Source organism: Excalfactoria chinensis, chromosome 6 (assembly GCF_039878825.1).
Source record: "Excalfactoria chinensis isolate bCotChi1 chromosome 6, bCotChi1.hap2, whole genome shotgun sequence".
NCBI classification, from domain to species: domain Eukaryota; kingdom Metazoa; phylum Chordata; class Aves; order Galliformes; family Phasianidae; genus Excalfactoria; species Excalfactoria chinensis.
Genome location: NC_092830.1, coordinates 8,233,358 through 8,250,904, shown reverse-complemented (window position 1 = coordinate 8,250,904; position 17,547 = coordinate 8,233,358).

Genomic DNA, 17,547 nt, shown 5'->3' with positions numbered 1-17,547 from the left:
CTCTCTCTCAGAACAGGATACATTTAGCTATTTTTACTCTTCTGAAAACACGGGTAGGGGATATTTCTGAAAAACAACTTACTTAGCCCCTACAAAAAAAAATACTAAACAAACACATTTTACAAAAGCCAGTCCATTGTGAACTTTGTTCTCAGTTTCTAACCATACAAGCAATATATATACATATACATATATATATATATGTGATATCTACATATGTGTGTGTATGTGTAACAATGCATAAAATATGACATTAATGGAAAGGCCCCTAAGCTACCAGAAAGAAAATGTGTCCTATGATGTTGGAAATCACTGGAGGCTTCCCCAGTTCTGCATAGATATGTTAGAGTGCTTCACTTGAGACATTTTAATTCTGTCATCCTTATTCTTATAGGTAAATTGAGATGTACTGTGTACATGCACATCACTCTAAGGCCAAATGGAAGACAGGTGAACTGGACTACATATCACGTTTCACAATGAAGTTTTGTATTTTATGAAATAGGCTGAATATTGTTCTACCATTTTGTCAGCCTCCAGCAGGAAGTTACTTCTTCAGTGAAAACACTACTTTCAGGATTTTACTCCAATAACAGCATCAAAAAAAAGAAAGAAGGAATACAACATTATTGTGGGTCATCAAATATATGGACTTAATTTGCTAAATCTTTCCTTTGATTATCCTCATTCTCACTCAGTTTCACATTAAACTTCCCTTGTGACAATTAACTTCGCATTTGTTTCACTAAAAGAAAAAAGTTAGGGACCTGAAGTTGAAGCAGCATCACCTGTTAGTCTACCAAGGCCGGAATTCCCTTACACATCAGCTGATCTCCAGTAAAGTCTCATCGCTTAATCAAGAAACAGACAGAATAGATCCTGGTGCTTCCCCACTGCATTTTAAAATACAAGACACCTATGAACACCCCCAGCTACATAACAAGCGATATCTGGACGGTTCTGTATTTTGGCCTCAAACCACAGCTTTGCAGGAACCCTTTCTGCTTCTGTAAACAATTCACCAGAATACACTCTGTCAATGTGCCTTTTTACATCATCCTCACCACAGAGCTGTTTGAAGAACTTTAAAAGGATACTTCCAACTCTGATACACCACAGAAATAGATACCACATGCTAACACCCTTTCATTACCACTGATCTCACAGTCACTTCAGCAATCAAAAATATGCTTCATGAAATATTAAGGTAAAAAAAAATATCAGTACAGCCTCCTTAAAAATACAGGTGAATCCTCCTAACTTTAGCCTCATCCATTTAACAGAAAGCAGAGTTAAACACTTCAGCCGGGACAAGCAAAGGGAAGCTTGTAAATTCTCCGCTCCAGCAATTATGTCACAGCAAACTGCGGACAGCAGTATAGGCTGCTTAGCAGTCCTTTGAAAGAAAGAACAACTAAAAGTTGTTCTTTTAAATTCCTTGGAGATGTCCTGGTGGCTCGGTTGTGAGAAATCCTACAAGTAGAGAAAGTACCAGCTTGGTTCTCAAAAACTGTCCTCTCCATATTTTATTCTTATCCTCTCAAAAGCTCGGATGACCTTGCTAAAACTACACAACAATACAAAAGCTGTGAATTAAATGGGTGGAATGAAGCTACAGCCTGTACATCTTACAGCGTCAAGAGTCCTGACCTGATCTTTCATCTTTTACACACAGTTTGCTGCCATCAGCAATTCACACGTTCACCAATTCTTTGCATGGAAAGATGGCTCTCTTTTAAGAGATCATTCCAGCGTGTAAAAATGGGCAAATTCTGGTACACAGTAATGGGATCCCCTCAAAGCTTCATGAAAAACTTTCTTCAACCACTGCATTGGGTCAAGCTTCCCATGGTAGAGCTGCATCAGTCAAAGTTCGCATCTTGGTACACTTCTGACTTACCTTCTATTTTATTTTAAAAGTTCAAATCACTCGACCACAGCTGTGACAACAACATCAACCGCCTCCTGATATAATAGTGGTAGTATTTACGTACCTACAGCTGGAGACACACTGAAGATTTCACAGTGGATTTGAGATCAGCAAAACATTCAAATCCCTTTCTTGTTTTAAAGCTAAGAAGATACATCCATGGGATTCGTTTCTTCCACTGAACTCAGTGACGCTGAATGACCTAAAGCTTTAAAAAGGAAAATGGTGTAAAAATCACATACTGGATGATAATAAATAATAAATATAAAAGCATAAAAGCAACATCATATCTTCTCTTGGCCAGCCAAAACATTAATTTTCTGCCTTGATACTCACTGCAGAGGGTAGCTCAGGCTCACCCACTTCTTCTCTTTCTTCTCAGGACTACTGCCGTATCCTCAGAGATTTAAATAAAATCTTCTCAGTTCTCTGTTTCTGATTTTAAAGCATAAGAGAAGGTGGTTGGTGCTGAGAGGACGCCTAAAGGAGAAACTAAACAGAAACCCAACTTTCCACACATTTGAGTATCTCATCTCTATTTAAAGAGTACAAACAATCGTTAAGGGATAAAACACATCTCATTCTTTTGCCCAAATGTCCTTTCAGATAACTAATACCGGAAATATTTTCTATAGCTTTAAAAAGACTCCAAAAATAATGAAGCATTTTTTCCCTCTCAAAAAACAAGGTTTCTAGTGAGCACTTTGTGCTGTGAATTCCCCTTCTGCATCAACCAAACACAAGAATGAAAGAATCTACTGGAGGGAAAGAATACACGGAGACTACTCTCCCACCACCTGCCCTGCCATAGAGACAGCTGTCAAAACACCTTCACTGAAATATTCCATTACACAGACAAAACATTTTTTAATGTTCGTTTGAAAACAGAATGGGGGAGATCAGAGAGGTTCTGCTGCTGCTCCAGCCCATGCAACACATCCTGCAGCTGCTCCAATCCCTGCAACAGGCCCTGCAATTGCTTCAGTGCTTGTGATGGACCTGTGGGTACTGTAACCCTTCTAAAGGCTCCTGCAGCTGCCATGAGCCTCACAACTAGCCCTGTGGTCACTCCAATTCCGATAATAAGTCCAGCAGTTCAACCAAAGAACTAATCAGTGCCCTTAACTGTTGACCCCTATAAGCAAGATGAAAAATATATCTATAAAAGCCAAAACATTTAACAAGGAGAGAAGCCCGTAAGTCAGGATTAAGGTTGAGCAAAGCCATTACTAAAATGGGAGGGGAAGAAAGACAAAGAAGCTCTCTGACTCCTAACATTTAGTAATCTTTGAGATGTGCAAAAGGATTACAGCTGCTGGCCAACCAAGCACCACGTGCTTCCAGTGGTGGAAGCAACCACCAGGTGGCTGGAAACAGACCCCATGCTCATTTGCTACTGCCCAAATTACTGTCCTGGGCCCTGAAAATCAAGCCTTCTGGTGACATGGCAACCCAGAAAGAACCGAGTCAGACAACAGGACTCAGTCCTGAAACAATCTTAGAATCACCTGGGCAAAAGAACACAGCACTGAGTTCCTATATCACATCCCCTACAATACACTGCATCTGGAAAAATCAGATTATACATTGGAATCATAGAATCATCACGGCTGGATCACCCAGTCCAGCCATCCACACATCACCAATAGTTCTCAATAAACAGTCTACCTCAACACAACGTCAAATCATTCCTTGAACACCTCCAGGGTCTGTGACTCCAGCACCTCCGTGGGCAGCCCATACCACTGCCTGACCGCTCCTTCAGAGAAATAATATTTCCTAACGTCCAGCCTGAACGCTACCGATGCTTGGGGACTGGCTGAGCATCGGTCAGTGGTGGCTGGGCAATTGTGTGGTTAACAGTTGCTACTCATAAATAAATGAGTGTACGTACCATAGCCATAATCGAGTTTTCCCCTTCTTTTTTGTACGTTAGTAAATTCTTTTTATCTTTAATTCACTATTTCTACCTGTTCCCCCTCTCATCCCAGTCTCGACTGTTACCACGTGGGAAGCAGGGGAGGAAGCCAAAAACTGCAGTAGGACTAAACCACCTGCAAACTTAAACCACAGCACTTCAGGAAAACAAAATCACCAGCCACATTGATTAGGGCCATGTAAGTGCAGAATGTGCAGTAAGACTGCACTGAAAGAAAGAGAAGGGATAAAGCATCAGCAGAAAGAACAGCATTAACCGCTGAAAAACTGCAAAGGAAGAAGTCAGAAGTCAGCTTGTCCTGAAGTGGAATGCAGAATTTGACATTCAATTTTAATTTTTTCTCTGAGCATCCACCTTTTCTCTCCTAAAGTACTTTAAAAAAATAAAATAAAATATGGTCTTAAACAGGGATCTCTATTTTTGTGCTTCTCCCCTTTTTGTGCATCTACATCTGTGCACCACTCGTCTCCTCTGCCATTCCCACCACTTTATTAATGAGAAGAAAAAAAAAACCACAAAGCTGTATGGCTCAACACTGTGATTGCACTTGCTATTGTTTTATTAGTGCTTATGTCCTTTCATTCTGTCCTTTGCTACTTTCTTCCTTGTTGTAGCAATGGTACAAAATACGGCTATGGGAGAAGACACAGTGATGATTACAGAGTATATGCTGTTCCCACTGGGCTATGCCCGTTGCACACCCCTTCTATGCATCAGAAGCACAAATAACTGAGCTGTGAGGAGAAGGTTCCTTTTAGGCAATTCTCTTTCACCTGGGATGTAACCCAGGCAGATGGATTGCCCTGGAGAAAGGAACCCAAGATCTGAGGGAACAGGCTGTGGTACAAACAGTGTATCGCACCAGCGTCCAACCTGTCTTGGCTGAATTGAATGAAGACAAATTCTCATGGACCACATATGATGCCTCCTGTTTATTTTAATGGAAACCACAACAGATAAAATAAGCACAGTAATTTTGTTTGGTAGAGCAAATTCTCAGCTACAAACCTTCATTTGTGAACATAGTCACCACCATTAGCTATGCATTTTTGCCAGCTACGAACGTGAGGCTGCATGCTGTGCATGTCCTAATCTGCACCAGCACAAGTGACCCACAGGTCACTGTCACCACTGAAGTTCACTACACGCCACCCACATGTGTTCAGCAAGCACCAAAGAAGGTCAGTGGGTGCCATTTCTCTCCCCCACAGAGAAATTCAGTGACACACCTTATCTTCATACACACTTCCTGGACGTGAAATGCCAGTTTCTCCATGTTCCTCTGCTGCCATCTGTCACACAGCAACAACACGTAATGGACATTGGTCCAAGGTTCAGTCTCTGCTGCCATACTACAGAAATTCTCTTCTGATGTCTTGAGCCAACATTAATTCTTCAATTCCCAGTGTGCTACATGACATGAAATAGCAATAACAGTAAAATGACAACAAGGTATTAATCTGAGAGAACACACGAGAAGAGCAATAATAGAAACACACTGAGGTATTGTACAGGATCTTCACTCAGTTTTAGATACCGTTTTACCCCAGGCTAGCCAGAGCATTTGTCAGGAACTGAGTAGTAAGATGAGCAAGGCAGTAGAATCATCATCTCAGAAACCCAACTCTGCCCCAACTCTGTCAGCCTGTCCTTGTTGTAGAAATGTTCCATTCCTTGGATTGTTTCTGTGGCCCTTCTCTGGATGTGCTTCAACAGGTTCGTACCTCTCCTGTACAGAGGATTCCACATCTGGATGCAGAACTCCAAGTGAGATCTCACAAGTGCATAGCAGAGGGGCAGGACCACCTCCCTCACCCTGCTGGCCATGCTTCTTTTGATGCAATCCTGGATGCAGTTGGCTTTCTGGGCTATAAGAGCACATCGCTGGCTCACATTCAACTTGCTGTGCAGCAGAACCCCAAATCCTTTTCCTCAGGGCTGTGCACAATCCTTTTCTCCCCAGGCATGTAATGATAGCAAAAGTAGGCATCACCATAGTGCAAAACTGCACTTGACTTGGTTGAACCTCAAGAAGTTCACCCAGTCCCGCTGCTCAAGCCAAATTATGACCTGTAATAGAGTTGTTGGGTTACTCCCCTTTTAAGAGGTTTTCAGTCAATACAAAATATCACAGCTTGTGCTCCTCCTAAGACCTCTTAAATCACTGGCAAGAAGAACAGGCATTTCAAAACCTCAATTATCTGCTGTGCAATACAAGTATATCTTCAGGTGAATCTTCAGGGAATTATTAAGTCTGCAGCTAGAGATAGCATATATCCTCATAAGCATACCAAAGATCAACTTAGAAAAATGATATAGTTCTTTTAGATCTCTTCCTTGTCCCTTTTCTGTAAAGTGTCTGGCTTGCAAGACTCAACAAGTAATGAAGGTAACGTAATCAGGCTTCTCATATTTTGCAGTGAGCTTTCACATTGGAATCAATGCAGAATAAAGAGTCAGTCTAGAGACAGTTCATAGCTTCTAGCAGTGAAGATACCACATACTCACACTACAGTGGAACAAGCACAGCTCCTGCCTGATCAGAGGAGGAAAGACAGGCAAGGCGGGGGGGGGGGGGAGGGGGAAATGTGTCTGGGGGCTGCCACACTGACCAAATGCCACAGTTCTGGGGGTAGGTTCTGTTTACCTCTCTGCCATGATCCCTTGTTGCAGTCTATCCATGTGGGTATGTAAGGTCCTCACTAATACAGCCATTACCTTGCTGTTACTTTTGGGGCAACCCTCAAAGTTTCACAGTTCATGTGTAGATTGCCAGACAGAAGCAACACATCTTAGAAAAAAGCTATGAAAAAGAAAGGCACAAGGAGATGGAAACACTTACATAAACAATAGCTGCTGTTCATCTCCTTCCAGTATTTACATACTGCAATAAACTCCAAACAATCACTATTTGCTTTTATTATTATTATTATTTTGGAGCCTTTTGTGTTGTTTTTGTTCCAGACACATGGTCAGTTGCTTTGTTTCCCCCCATTAAACCACAACCTACAGACTCTAGAAACACTGTATTCTAACAGTCACAGGACTTCAGCTTGGGCCCTTAAACCAGACTAAAAAAAAGCAAGTTCGTATATGTTGTCCTGCAAATTATAGGTGGGTAGATGTCCAGGAGAAAGTTACCAGGGTTACAGGGATAAGGAAGAGAAATAAGTCAAGAAGTGCTTGTAGACTGAGAATGGGAGTTCTATAATACAGAACACTGCACTGTCTTTAAAAAAAATCAATAAATTCAAAGATTTGTTACTTTCTACAGTGCAATTGTATTAAGGATTACTCCTTTTTAACCAGATTTTATTATATGGAGTAAAGAAGCATTTGCTGCTCTATACAAACAAGTAGTTCAAAACAGCTATACTCATATCCAAACCACAACACCACACACCAACTCAAACATACACCCACACAATATACACCTTCTATTGCCCCCTCAAACAGAACCACACTAACACCAGCACAACAAAACACCACATGAAACAAACCTACCTGGATACTCTGCAGCTCCTGACCCAGGGAGGAGACTTCACTCTACAGTGCTGCACCACACCAGATGAAACATGCTCCACTCCTGCAGGCATCACCTCTCCCAACTCCATTCCTCCTGCACACCCTCAGCCTGAACAAGAAAACCCACATACCATCACCCTCAAACAAAAAGGAATGGGCCTCTGACACCAAGGGACAGCATGCACCAGCCAAGAACACAACAACACAACTCACCTCCCTCCACAGAGGCTCTGCAGTCACACCAGATGCCTGCTCTGTCCTTAAAACTGCTGGAAGAGCTCCTCAAATCGCTTCTGAAGGGCCACCAGGGTGCACAGGCTGACCTTCTCACCCTTTCTGAACACTGCAGGGACTCGGGCTGTCCTTTGGTCCTCAGACACCCTTCCTGTAGAAAAGAACAGAAAGAACAGGATAGGGAGCTCTTCAGTACTCACTTCTGCCAGTTCCTTCAGCACACACAGGCATGTCCAATTAGGGTCTGGGAATATGCAGGCCTCCTTTTTGCCTAAATCACCTTTGACCAGCTCCACCACGCTTGAGACAAGCTCCTCCTTCCTCAAAGCCTCTCTCATCTCACGCCCCCAAGGAGCAGTCACAGCAGCCACCGGAGGGCGTTGGGCACCTCCGCCTGCTTACATCCCGTTTCACCAGCTGGTCCCCATCGCAGCAGGCCCACGCATTCCCTCATCTCTACTTTGCCTTTGGCAAACTTGACAACTTCTGTTAAGTTTCCATTAACTTCTGTAACCAAAACCCCCGGTGATGTTACCCACCATTACTGCCTCTTGAGCCTCACCCGCCGGCTCTCCTAGGTCTTCCTTCATCCGGAGGCACGGCACGGGGAGTTCTGGTTCTCTCCACGGTCCCTTACCCTGAAAACAACACAGCCATCCCAAACGCGTTCCGGTCGGGCAAGCTGTCCCGCCGCGTCTCCGGGATGGGAACGACATCGCGCTCCTGAACTTACAAATAAGGGGCGGCGAGTGGAATAGGTGGTCCCACCCTGCTCGCTCCCACCGCTGGAAAGCGGAAGGGGCCGAAGAACCCGAAAAACCCTTCTCCGGTGGTTCGGCCGCGGCCCCCAGCTTATCTAGCTGCTCTCAGATGCTCACCGCTCCCACCGTCTCGCCGGTTCGGGCTGACGACGGGCTCCGCTGCAGCCTTCGCTCAGCCTGAAGCAGAACAAAGCTTGCTTCAGCAGCCCCTTGCGTTGCTTCCTATTCCCAGCAGCACCGAGAACGGAGGAATACGGCTCCACTCCGTTCGCTCCTACCGGAGAGATCGGGAGGACCTGACGGCGCCGCTAAAAAGCCCTGAGGGGCTGAGAGCGCCCCGAGGCTGCGCTAGGACTCGGGGAACAGAGCGGCAGCACCCTCCGAAAACGCGACGGCAGCGGGACGGCGATGATACCCCGCCTCCGAGAAGCCGGGGGAGCCCGGCGAGAGCCCCGCGTCGGCCCCGAACGGAGCGCGGCGGAAGCCCGGCGTCCTCCCGCTGCGGGCGGACGGCACCGAACGGCTCCCGGGAGCTCGCCGCCTCCACGGTCCCGGTACTACCTGATCGGCTCACCGGTCCGGGCTGATCTTCATCGGGAGAAGTGTCACTGCAACCTGAAACAAAACAGCACAACACGCAGAGAACGTGGCATAGAATCCCAAGGTCCCGTATTAAAAGCAGCCCGCCGCGGTACTTACCAGCCCCAACTGCACTACGACCGGACACAGCAGCAGAACCCGCTCCAGCTCCCTCAACTGATGAATCCCAGAAGCTCCTCTCGTGGCTCCCGACGGCTTCTGGAGGAGCTCAAGAGGCGTAGGGGGCGGAACATCCCCGGGCTGCCGACGAGCAGCAGCTGCGCCCGGGTGGCCGCGGCCCCGCGGCACCTGACAGTCGTGGCCTCGTTAGCGCCGGCCGGGGGCCCTGACAGCTGAATCATCCTTCCAAAGAGCGACCCCAGCCTTAACGGTTTCCAGCGGCCCCTGCTGTGTGCTGTTTCTGCTTCCACTTCCCTCTCCCTTTGTTCAAAAACAAAACAAAACAAAAAACAAACAAACCAAAAACAAACAAACAACAACAACAATAACAAAAGTTTGTTACACATGTACAATAATTGTACCTGATGGAGAAAACATGACTGAAGGCAGCAGTGAAAACATGGGAGCAATGATGTGACTGATTCCCCAGTGGGTTAATGATGCACTCGAGAAAATTGCTGACGTGAAATCTGAAGCATAGCTATACAAATGGTTCTGTATGGTGTTGCTTGGGATTGCGCTTACATGTCACTTAAGGTAGAAATGCTTTTGGTGAGATTTCAGTTATCTCCAGATATGGACACGGGTACTCTGTAAAGACTTCAGTGATGAAAATTCCCTTTACATAGCAGTTTTGTTCTTAATTTTAAATCCTGACAGTTGTACTACACTCATTTACATTTCTTATGATGGTAGAACTGTGAATGTTTGTATCGCATGCTGTTATGGATATATCGGTCACAGCCATCAGCGGCATCAGACAGAAAAAGAAGGGAGGTCTGAAAATGCAGAGTGAGGTGAGAGGTCCTTCTGAGGGTGTGCAATAAGTTGCAGCGTTCTCCGGGAGAAGAAGCGGTTTGGTGATGGCTCCTCTCACAGCCAAGCAAAATCCTTACATTTACTTAAACGCTGTAAGGGAAGTGTTCTGGGAGACAAGGAGAGTCATAGCGCACAGCTTATAACTATTAGTGTGAGCTGTTGCTACTTTCTGTTTCTTTCAGTGAGCACTTCGCCGGACTCTCTGAAAATGCCTGACGTCTCTTATCTGATCACCTGATGAGTTCAAGATAGGAGGAACTGAGCTTTGAGTTACTATCAGCTTTATGCAAAGGATGAGCTGAAGAATCTCTCTGACTCTGCAGGTGGAATGAGAATGCCTTGCAGGATATGTGGCTGTTAAATACTCTTAAGAGCTATAGCCCAAAACCTCCTTTAAACTTGGCCCAGGTGGCCAAGAAGGCCAATGGAATCCTGGCTTGGATCAGGAACGGTGTGGTGAGCAGGACTAGGAAAGTAATCCCACCCTTGCACTCAGAATTGGTGAGACCTCACCTAGAGTAATGTGTTCGGTTTTGACACCTCAAAGGACGGGCATTTTAAACCTAAATTTGATCGTGCTAGCGGTCATTCTGTGTTTCATTCATTTGAAGAGGTAATATTTCTACAGTACAGAGCTGCTTTAAGTGAGCTCTGTGGACTGGATCCCTGGTTGTCGCATGTCACTGACATTTTGCAGGTTGAAATGTTCCAACCTAAGGGTGGTATTTGGTGAAAAAATGAGTTACATCTCAAGTGATCAGCCCCACAGTTAGGTTGGATGGGAATGTGAAGTGTTTAAATCTGCTTTGAAGAGCAGTTCATTGGGCTGTGTAAATATTTGGTCTTTTCAAAGGCTGGAGACTAAGTCACAGGGGACTCAAATTTCTTGTTTCTGTGCATTAAGCCAGTAGTTGACCTGCTTCAAAATTCAAACCTCTTCATCCCAAATGTATATACTGCTGACTATTCTGCTCTTTCATAATGCAATGCAAGGCAGAAGAGTCGTATTGTAGATTTCTGTCTGGAACATAAGTTGCCTAAAATAGCAATCATAAATTTTAAAAAAACCTTGTCCTTCAATTCTCTCAGAACTTGACTAGTGGGATCATTGCAAAACAGTGATAGAGAGGCAATAAATACCGATACCTACTTGGCTTCTCATACTTGAGACATTCAGATGCATCTTAGCAAGGCAGATGCTGGAAGCCCATTTGAAATTAATATTTCTCTAAACAAAAGACTTCAAATGCGTTGTTTATTCCTCAACAGTTTTGTGCATGGTCCCACAGAGAGTGTACTTTAATGAGTGTCTGTCAATTTTTTGCTTTTACAAACGAAGTAATACTGATGGACTGCATCTGCTCTGTTACCTTCATTCTACCCGACCGACTGAATATTTGGCATTGCTTTCATGCCTCGCAGCTGTTTGCTCAGGATAGAGAAGTCTTTTGGCATTTGGCAGAGTGGCATTTGAGAGTAAGGAACTAGGCCTTTTGAGAAAGATCCAGTTTTGTCTTTACCAGGGACACATCAGTTTCTGTTGTCACTGTGAGGCACTAATATTTCAGGTTCTGGGGGGCTGTGGGTTTGTTTGCATGCAGCTTAATGTTGGTATTTACTCCAGAGTTCATGAAAGCATTTATTGTACCCACTGTAGATGGTTTATGGGCTCCTCTGGCTCAGTTCCGTGACTAATGAGGCAGGGGTCCCACGGATCCACACCCCGGGAGAAGGGAAAAAAGAGAAAGGGTAGGGAGATGGGTCTAAAAACAAAACAGCAGCAACAGCCTGAGGAGCATAACTTATTTAGTAAATACAAAACATCACAATGCAAGATAACACAATACAGAGTCACAATGCAGAGAATTGTAGAGGCCAGAGGGGACCACTAGAGATCATCAAGTTCAGCCCCCCTGCAGAGCAGATCTGATACAGAAGGCGATACAATACAACATAATTGGAATTGAAGCTAATAAATCAAATAAAATGAGAGTGTCCAAAACCAAAGGCCTTACATGGCTAGGAAGCACGCTCTGCAGAGATGAGCAGAAGGGGAAAAGGGGATGTCTGTGCACAATTTTATCTTTAACCTCTCAATGGAAAACAGAAACAGAACAGTGAACAGTCCTCTGGGATGTGTAGTCCTCCTTCTCTTCTGAGACAGGTGTGTCAGGAAGTATTGATGATCCACGGATCTGGAGCATTTAACGCCTTAACTCCCAGAATGTTGTCCATCACATTTAAATTCACACATGTTAGACGCGCTATCACAACGAGTTTAGAAATGCACATAACATAAAATTACCGAAACAAGCTGAAGTTCACTTAACTGGTATATTTTTTATTCATCAAGCTCAGGACTTATGTTTGCCAGGTTGTTGTGCCTGATCAGTTCCCAGATAAGATGTTTTAACTGTTCAACTCTGCACTGGACTCACTTGCTCAAGTATTTACTAAGATGTAGGGAAAAAAAATGAGAAGCTTTGCAGCGAGACAGCTTAGCATTTCATTAAGATCTGCAGATCTAATACCACAGATAGTATAAACCATATAAAACAGCTTATTTCTACTGCCCCATAGACAACAGCAGCGTTAGAGCAAAATATAAGAGCTAATTAAAAGTTTTTGCTGAATTATCTTACTGTAGCAGGTAGGAAAAAAGAAAGAAAGAAAAAGTAAAGAACAAACCAAGCCTATTAGCTTTGAACACTGTATCTGTAACAGAATATATATCCACTATCTCAACCTTAACTTTAAATTACAGTACTTTCAAGCTCATAATCTGCTTTAGGATCAGCATTGTTACAACAGAACACACTGAATTAGATAACAGAGTAAATCAGAAGCACAGCATCAGAAACAATGATTGACCTGCGTCTCTGGGGTTTGGGTTCATTAAACCTGGGCAAACTCAATCTGCTATCCCACGTGCAAGAGTTCCTGTGCAGAAGATCAGGAGCAGGGAAATTATTTCCTCAGGTTTTGAGAACATGAACCTGTGAAAACATGCCTTGAAGTTCCTTTTAACTGTATCTGCTAGTAAAGTTTAATAGGTTATCAAAACCAAACTAATTGAAGGTGTAATACAAAACTACTATGCGTGTAAGTAGCAAAGCAATTGTTTTCTCTGCTGTGATTATGAAAAGTGGAAAAGCATCCAGCCTGATCCTGCTCAGCAGGATGCAGACATTATTTGCTGTCTCAAAATTCCTATACTTCTGCTACCTTTATGCTGTGCTTAGATTACCACAGCCATCAGCATTCTTGCCAATATTTAAGTAACTGAGTTATTGTTACAGATCAGTGCTGCATGCTAGTATGCCGCAAGCAGCAATCCTACCTTCAGCTCCTCAGTATTCCTAGGGGCAGTTTCCTTCCCTATCATTACAAAATGCTCTCCTTGGACTCTTTTAACTCCATCACACGTATTATATAGCCCATTTCTTAGACATTAGCAGCTGCCAGCAGTTTTCCCCACATGGTTTTCCAATAGGTCTCCCATGACAATGACTTTCAGAAGCTGGCCTACTCATTCAGAACCTTCAGACTGCTTAACATGTCCCAATAGTTCTGAACTATGTGATTTCACTGGCCTTAGGGGAACTATACTGTAAAAGAAATAGCATAATTAGCATATAATGAAATCATAGTATACATTGTGTATAACAACAGCATTATAGCATGTAGCATTTTCATTGGTACTTTGTTCTCCAGAACTATTCAAGGAATAGCGTTCTCAAGCAATACGTTATTAATACAAACATAAAACACAAACCTTCTATGCTACCAAGGGAATTAAAACAGAATGAAACTAAACACAGCACTTACAGCTTCTAAGAACAAACAAAAAAACCTCAATGCAAATAGTTTGGCAATTCCCAGAAATATAATCCACCAAAAACTAGAAACCAGGAAACAGATTTGTGGTCTTGTGATTTCAAAGAATCAGAAATGTTACAGTACAAGTGGCTTTGAAAAGTTTCTAGGGAGCATCACTTATGTCCAGCTCCTTTTCAAGCTTGCAGTCGGTACTCGATGTTTTCAGAACTGAAGCAAGATAGGCCTGTAGTAAAGAAGGAGCTTAAGTATTAGTGTTTTTCAGCAACAGCATTTCTGAAGACCAAGCAGTGGATGTGAGCACAGAGAGGCTGTGGGTGCTGCATTTCAGCAGTGGTGACAGCGGGTCACATCTACTGGTGCAGATCTGTAGGCGTATGGCATGCAGGCTCTTGTTCGTAGCTGGTGAAAATTCATAGCTTCTGGTGGTGATTGCGCTGAAAAAGAGTGCTTTATAGCTGACAATTTTCTGTTTCAAACAATGTTATTGTGTTCTTTGTATCCGTTGTAATTTCCACTGAGATAAATGGGAGTGACCTGTGTATATATAAGGATCATGTAGCAGTGTCTAGAACTATTATTTTGCTATGAATGGAAAAGCTGCAGAAGGGTGAGCTGAGGACACAACTCCCAACTTCAATTAAATTATTAATGAGTTGATACCAAAGAAGGAAGTAATTCTTCTCTTTTCCACTACAGTTTTTTTTTCTTCCTCTCAGTTAATATGAGAACCATACTGAGGAGCACACAGGGACAGCAGCAGCCCTTCAACTGCAAATTACCATATCCCATTTCGAAAAGTTTCTTTCCTTTTCCAGAGTGCCTGCAGAAATGCCAAGCTTCCCAAAAGAGACAGCTTTGTAACAATACCAAAAAAAACCTGCTGTGCTCTTCTGCACGTAAAGATTTGATATTTTTTCTTTTATCTTCATAAAGAAGGAAAATTTCATAGGCCTGGTTTTGCTACATATATTAGAAGCAAATTTTTACAAGGACTGACACTGACATAGATCTAGACTTAGATTTCATCTGCCTGTGCTCTCTCTGGTTAGAAGTCACAGCGACATTGCTACCAAATCTGTATAAGGAATAAGCAACAAGGGAAAAAAGAATTCAGCAGTGCTGCTGCCTGTTAATCACTGCACACATATCCAGACAGAAATTTTCTTTTAGCCTACAAACCCGCCTGCAACTGCAAGTTTGCTAGAAGTATTTTTATTCTACAGCTTACAAGAATAGAAGAATGTTTTCTCTATAACACACAAATGACTCGGCAGCCAAAAAGAAAGGAACACAGAGCTCACTGATTATCTAGAACATACCAGCTTGCTGTTCCGTCAGCAGCAGCTTTCATGAGTTGCTCAACTTCTTACACGGTCTGTGCCTATTGATTGCAAAAGATAATGATGCACATACAGCTTGTGTGCATTGTTCTATAGTCCATTTAATATTAATCTCAAACACAGTTTTATCTTTCTCTTCCCCCTACAACCTAGCCACCATTCTGTTTAAGCATAGAAAGAGTTATGGAATATAATTACAAAATATAATTACAAAATTGCAAAATCATGACATATGGTTAGCAAAATAGCTAAGAATTTGCTTAGATGAAACTTCAAAGACATGAAAGGAAGAGCTGAAAGAAAAGTAAAGCAGCCAAGGAAATACTTTGTTCATCCATCCATAATTCCTTGCAATTAAGTGGCAGTTTGCTTGCTATACTTTCCTCGTGAAAATATGCAAAAGGAAAACATTTTTAGAAGCATTCTATAGCTTTGAGTTACAGTGTGCTGCATATAACCAAACTCAGCTGACTGTTTAGTATTGCGGCATAGCCCTCTTGTATAGAATGGTCAAAAAGATCAGGTAGCTCCAAGCATCACAGGTTAGATTTGATCCCCTTCCAACTTAGGATATTCTGCGACTCTGTGAAAGCCATCCGCATAATCCTGTTATTTGAAAAAATAAACATAATAAAGCATGTAAAAGCTAACAACTTAAATCATATAAAAGAAAGTTCTAAAATCATAGTTTCTTCCCTTGTTCCTCTGATCTTTGGCACAACTTTTTGAAGATCCTAAAACTATCACTGCGGGTTCCTTTTTCTTTTATTCCCCGTTTTTATTTTAGTTATCTGTTTATTTTTGTAATAGTACTAGATCTCTTAATTCCAGTGTATAACAATGGGAAAAAAATACACAAAAATCCTAAAGAATCTAGGATATCATTTGTTCTCCTCTACTTGTACCCCCAATACTTAACTTCCGTAGCTCAGCTCTGTCACAGTTCATCCTGGCTTGGCCTGGTTCCATGACAAAGAGGCAAATCCATGAGCTCCCACAACAAGGATGCTGGCAGAGGGCTCTCCGAAAGCAATTGAAACCTGAGCTCCTAACTCTGCTTTTGTGTGCAGCCAGCCACACCAGCAACTCCCAGGCGAAGCTCCAGTCACGTACTGGAAGCAATGCTGCCTCGTGCTGCAGCAGCCTCTCATCAAGTATTTCCCTGGTCTCCTACAGTTAACAAAAAACATGCATTACTGAGCAGCACCCTTTAACACAGTCATCCCACAGCACAGTCTTGCCACTTGTGAGAACAGTGTAAGGCATACAGTATTAAGGACTCTATCCAGTAAGGAAAGGTATGCTCATCTGAGGCCCCATGGGAACAGAGCTACACCAAATTTAAGGGGCTGGAAGGTGAAAATTCAAAGGTCGGAAAAAAGGTTGTTGACAGAACCTTGGCTTCAAGCGTCTAAATTGCCATAGCTGTGCAAGTCAATTCACATGGGCAAAGCCAAACTGCAGTAATGTTTGTTTAAATTAAAAAGGACTCAGAAATGACTAGAAATGCATCTAGCAAAAAAGCACATAAGGAGATGATGTGTTTGTTCTTACCATAACTTTCTGAAACATCCATTTTTCTCTAACATTCCTACAGCTAGTCACTACTTTTTTCCTTTTTCTCTCACCTTCTTCCATACATCTTTTCCGTTTTTTTCTCCAAGAAAATGAAGATCTGTCAGTGAATCCGGTCAACTCAAACTGAATTTTTCTAGCCTCGACCCCTGGGAAACGGGAGCAGCACGTATCTGAGCCAAACATTTCATCTGTATTTTTATATTTTAAGCTCAGCTGCATTTGTGTCTGTCATGGTTTTGTGATCATCAGTATTCCACATCATCACATCCTTGTAAGCACATTTCACCCCTTTCCTTTTTCATAGCAAAATAAAAAGGTCCCCAGTATTTAGTTTGATAGCTCTGGAAACTACTTAACAGCAATACTGACTCATGAATACACATTTCCATTTTCACGTGATGCAAAGAAATTAAATACCACAGAGACTGCTCTACAGAAAAATTCCAAATAAGCTGGGAGAGAGTGAAACTGCACTAGGCCATAACACACTGATACACTTACAAGATTCAGCCAAGCTTTTCTTCTTTCAACCGTGATAAGTGCTGGCATATTCTTCTGGCAAACTGATGTTAAGTACTTCAGCATGTCTGCATACTTGCTACGGTAGACAAAAAACTCATTACAGAAGAAAACAGAGGTCTAAGAATTCAGGGTGGATGGGAGGGAGCCACTGCAATCAGAAAACAGTTATTAAATTGAATGCTGCATAGCAGAAAGCCCAACTTCCTATGAAAACTACAGAAAAATGAAAAACAGGACCTTTTTTCTTCTTTCCTAACAGCAGATATTTTAATGTTTTTATTTTACATTTCTTGCCTGCTT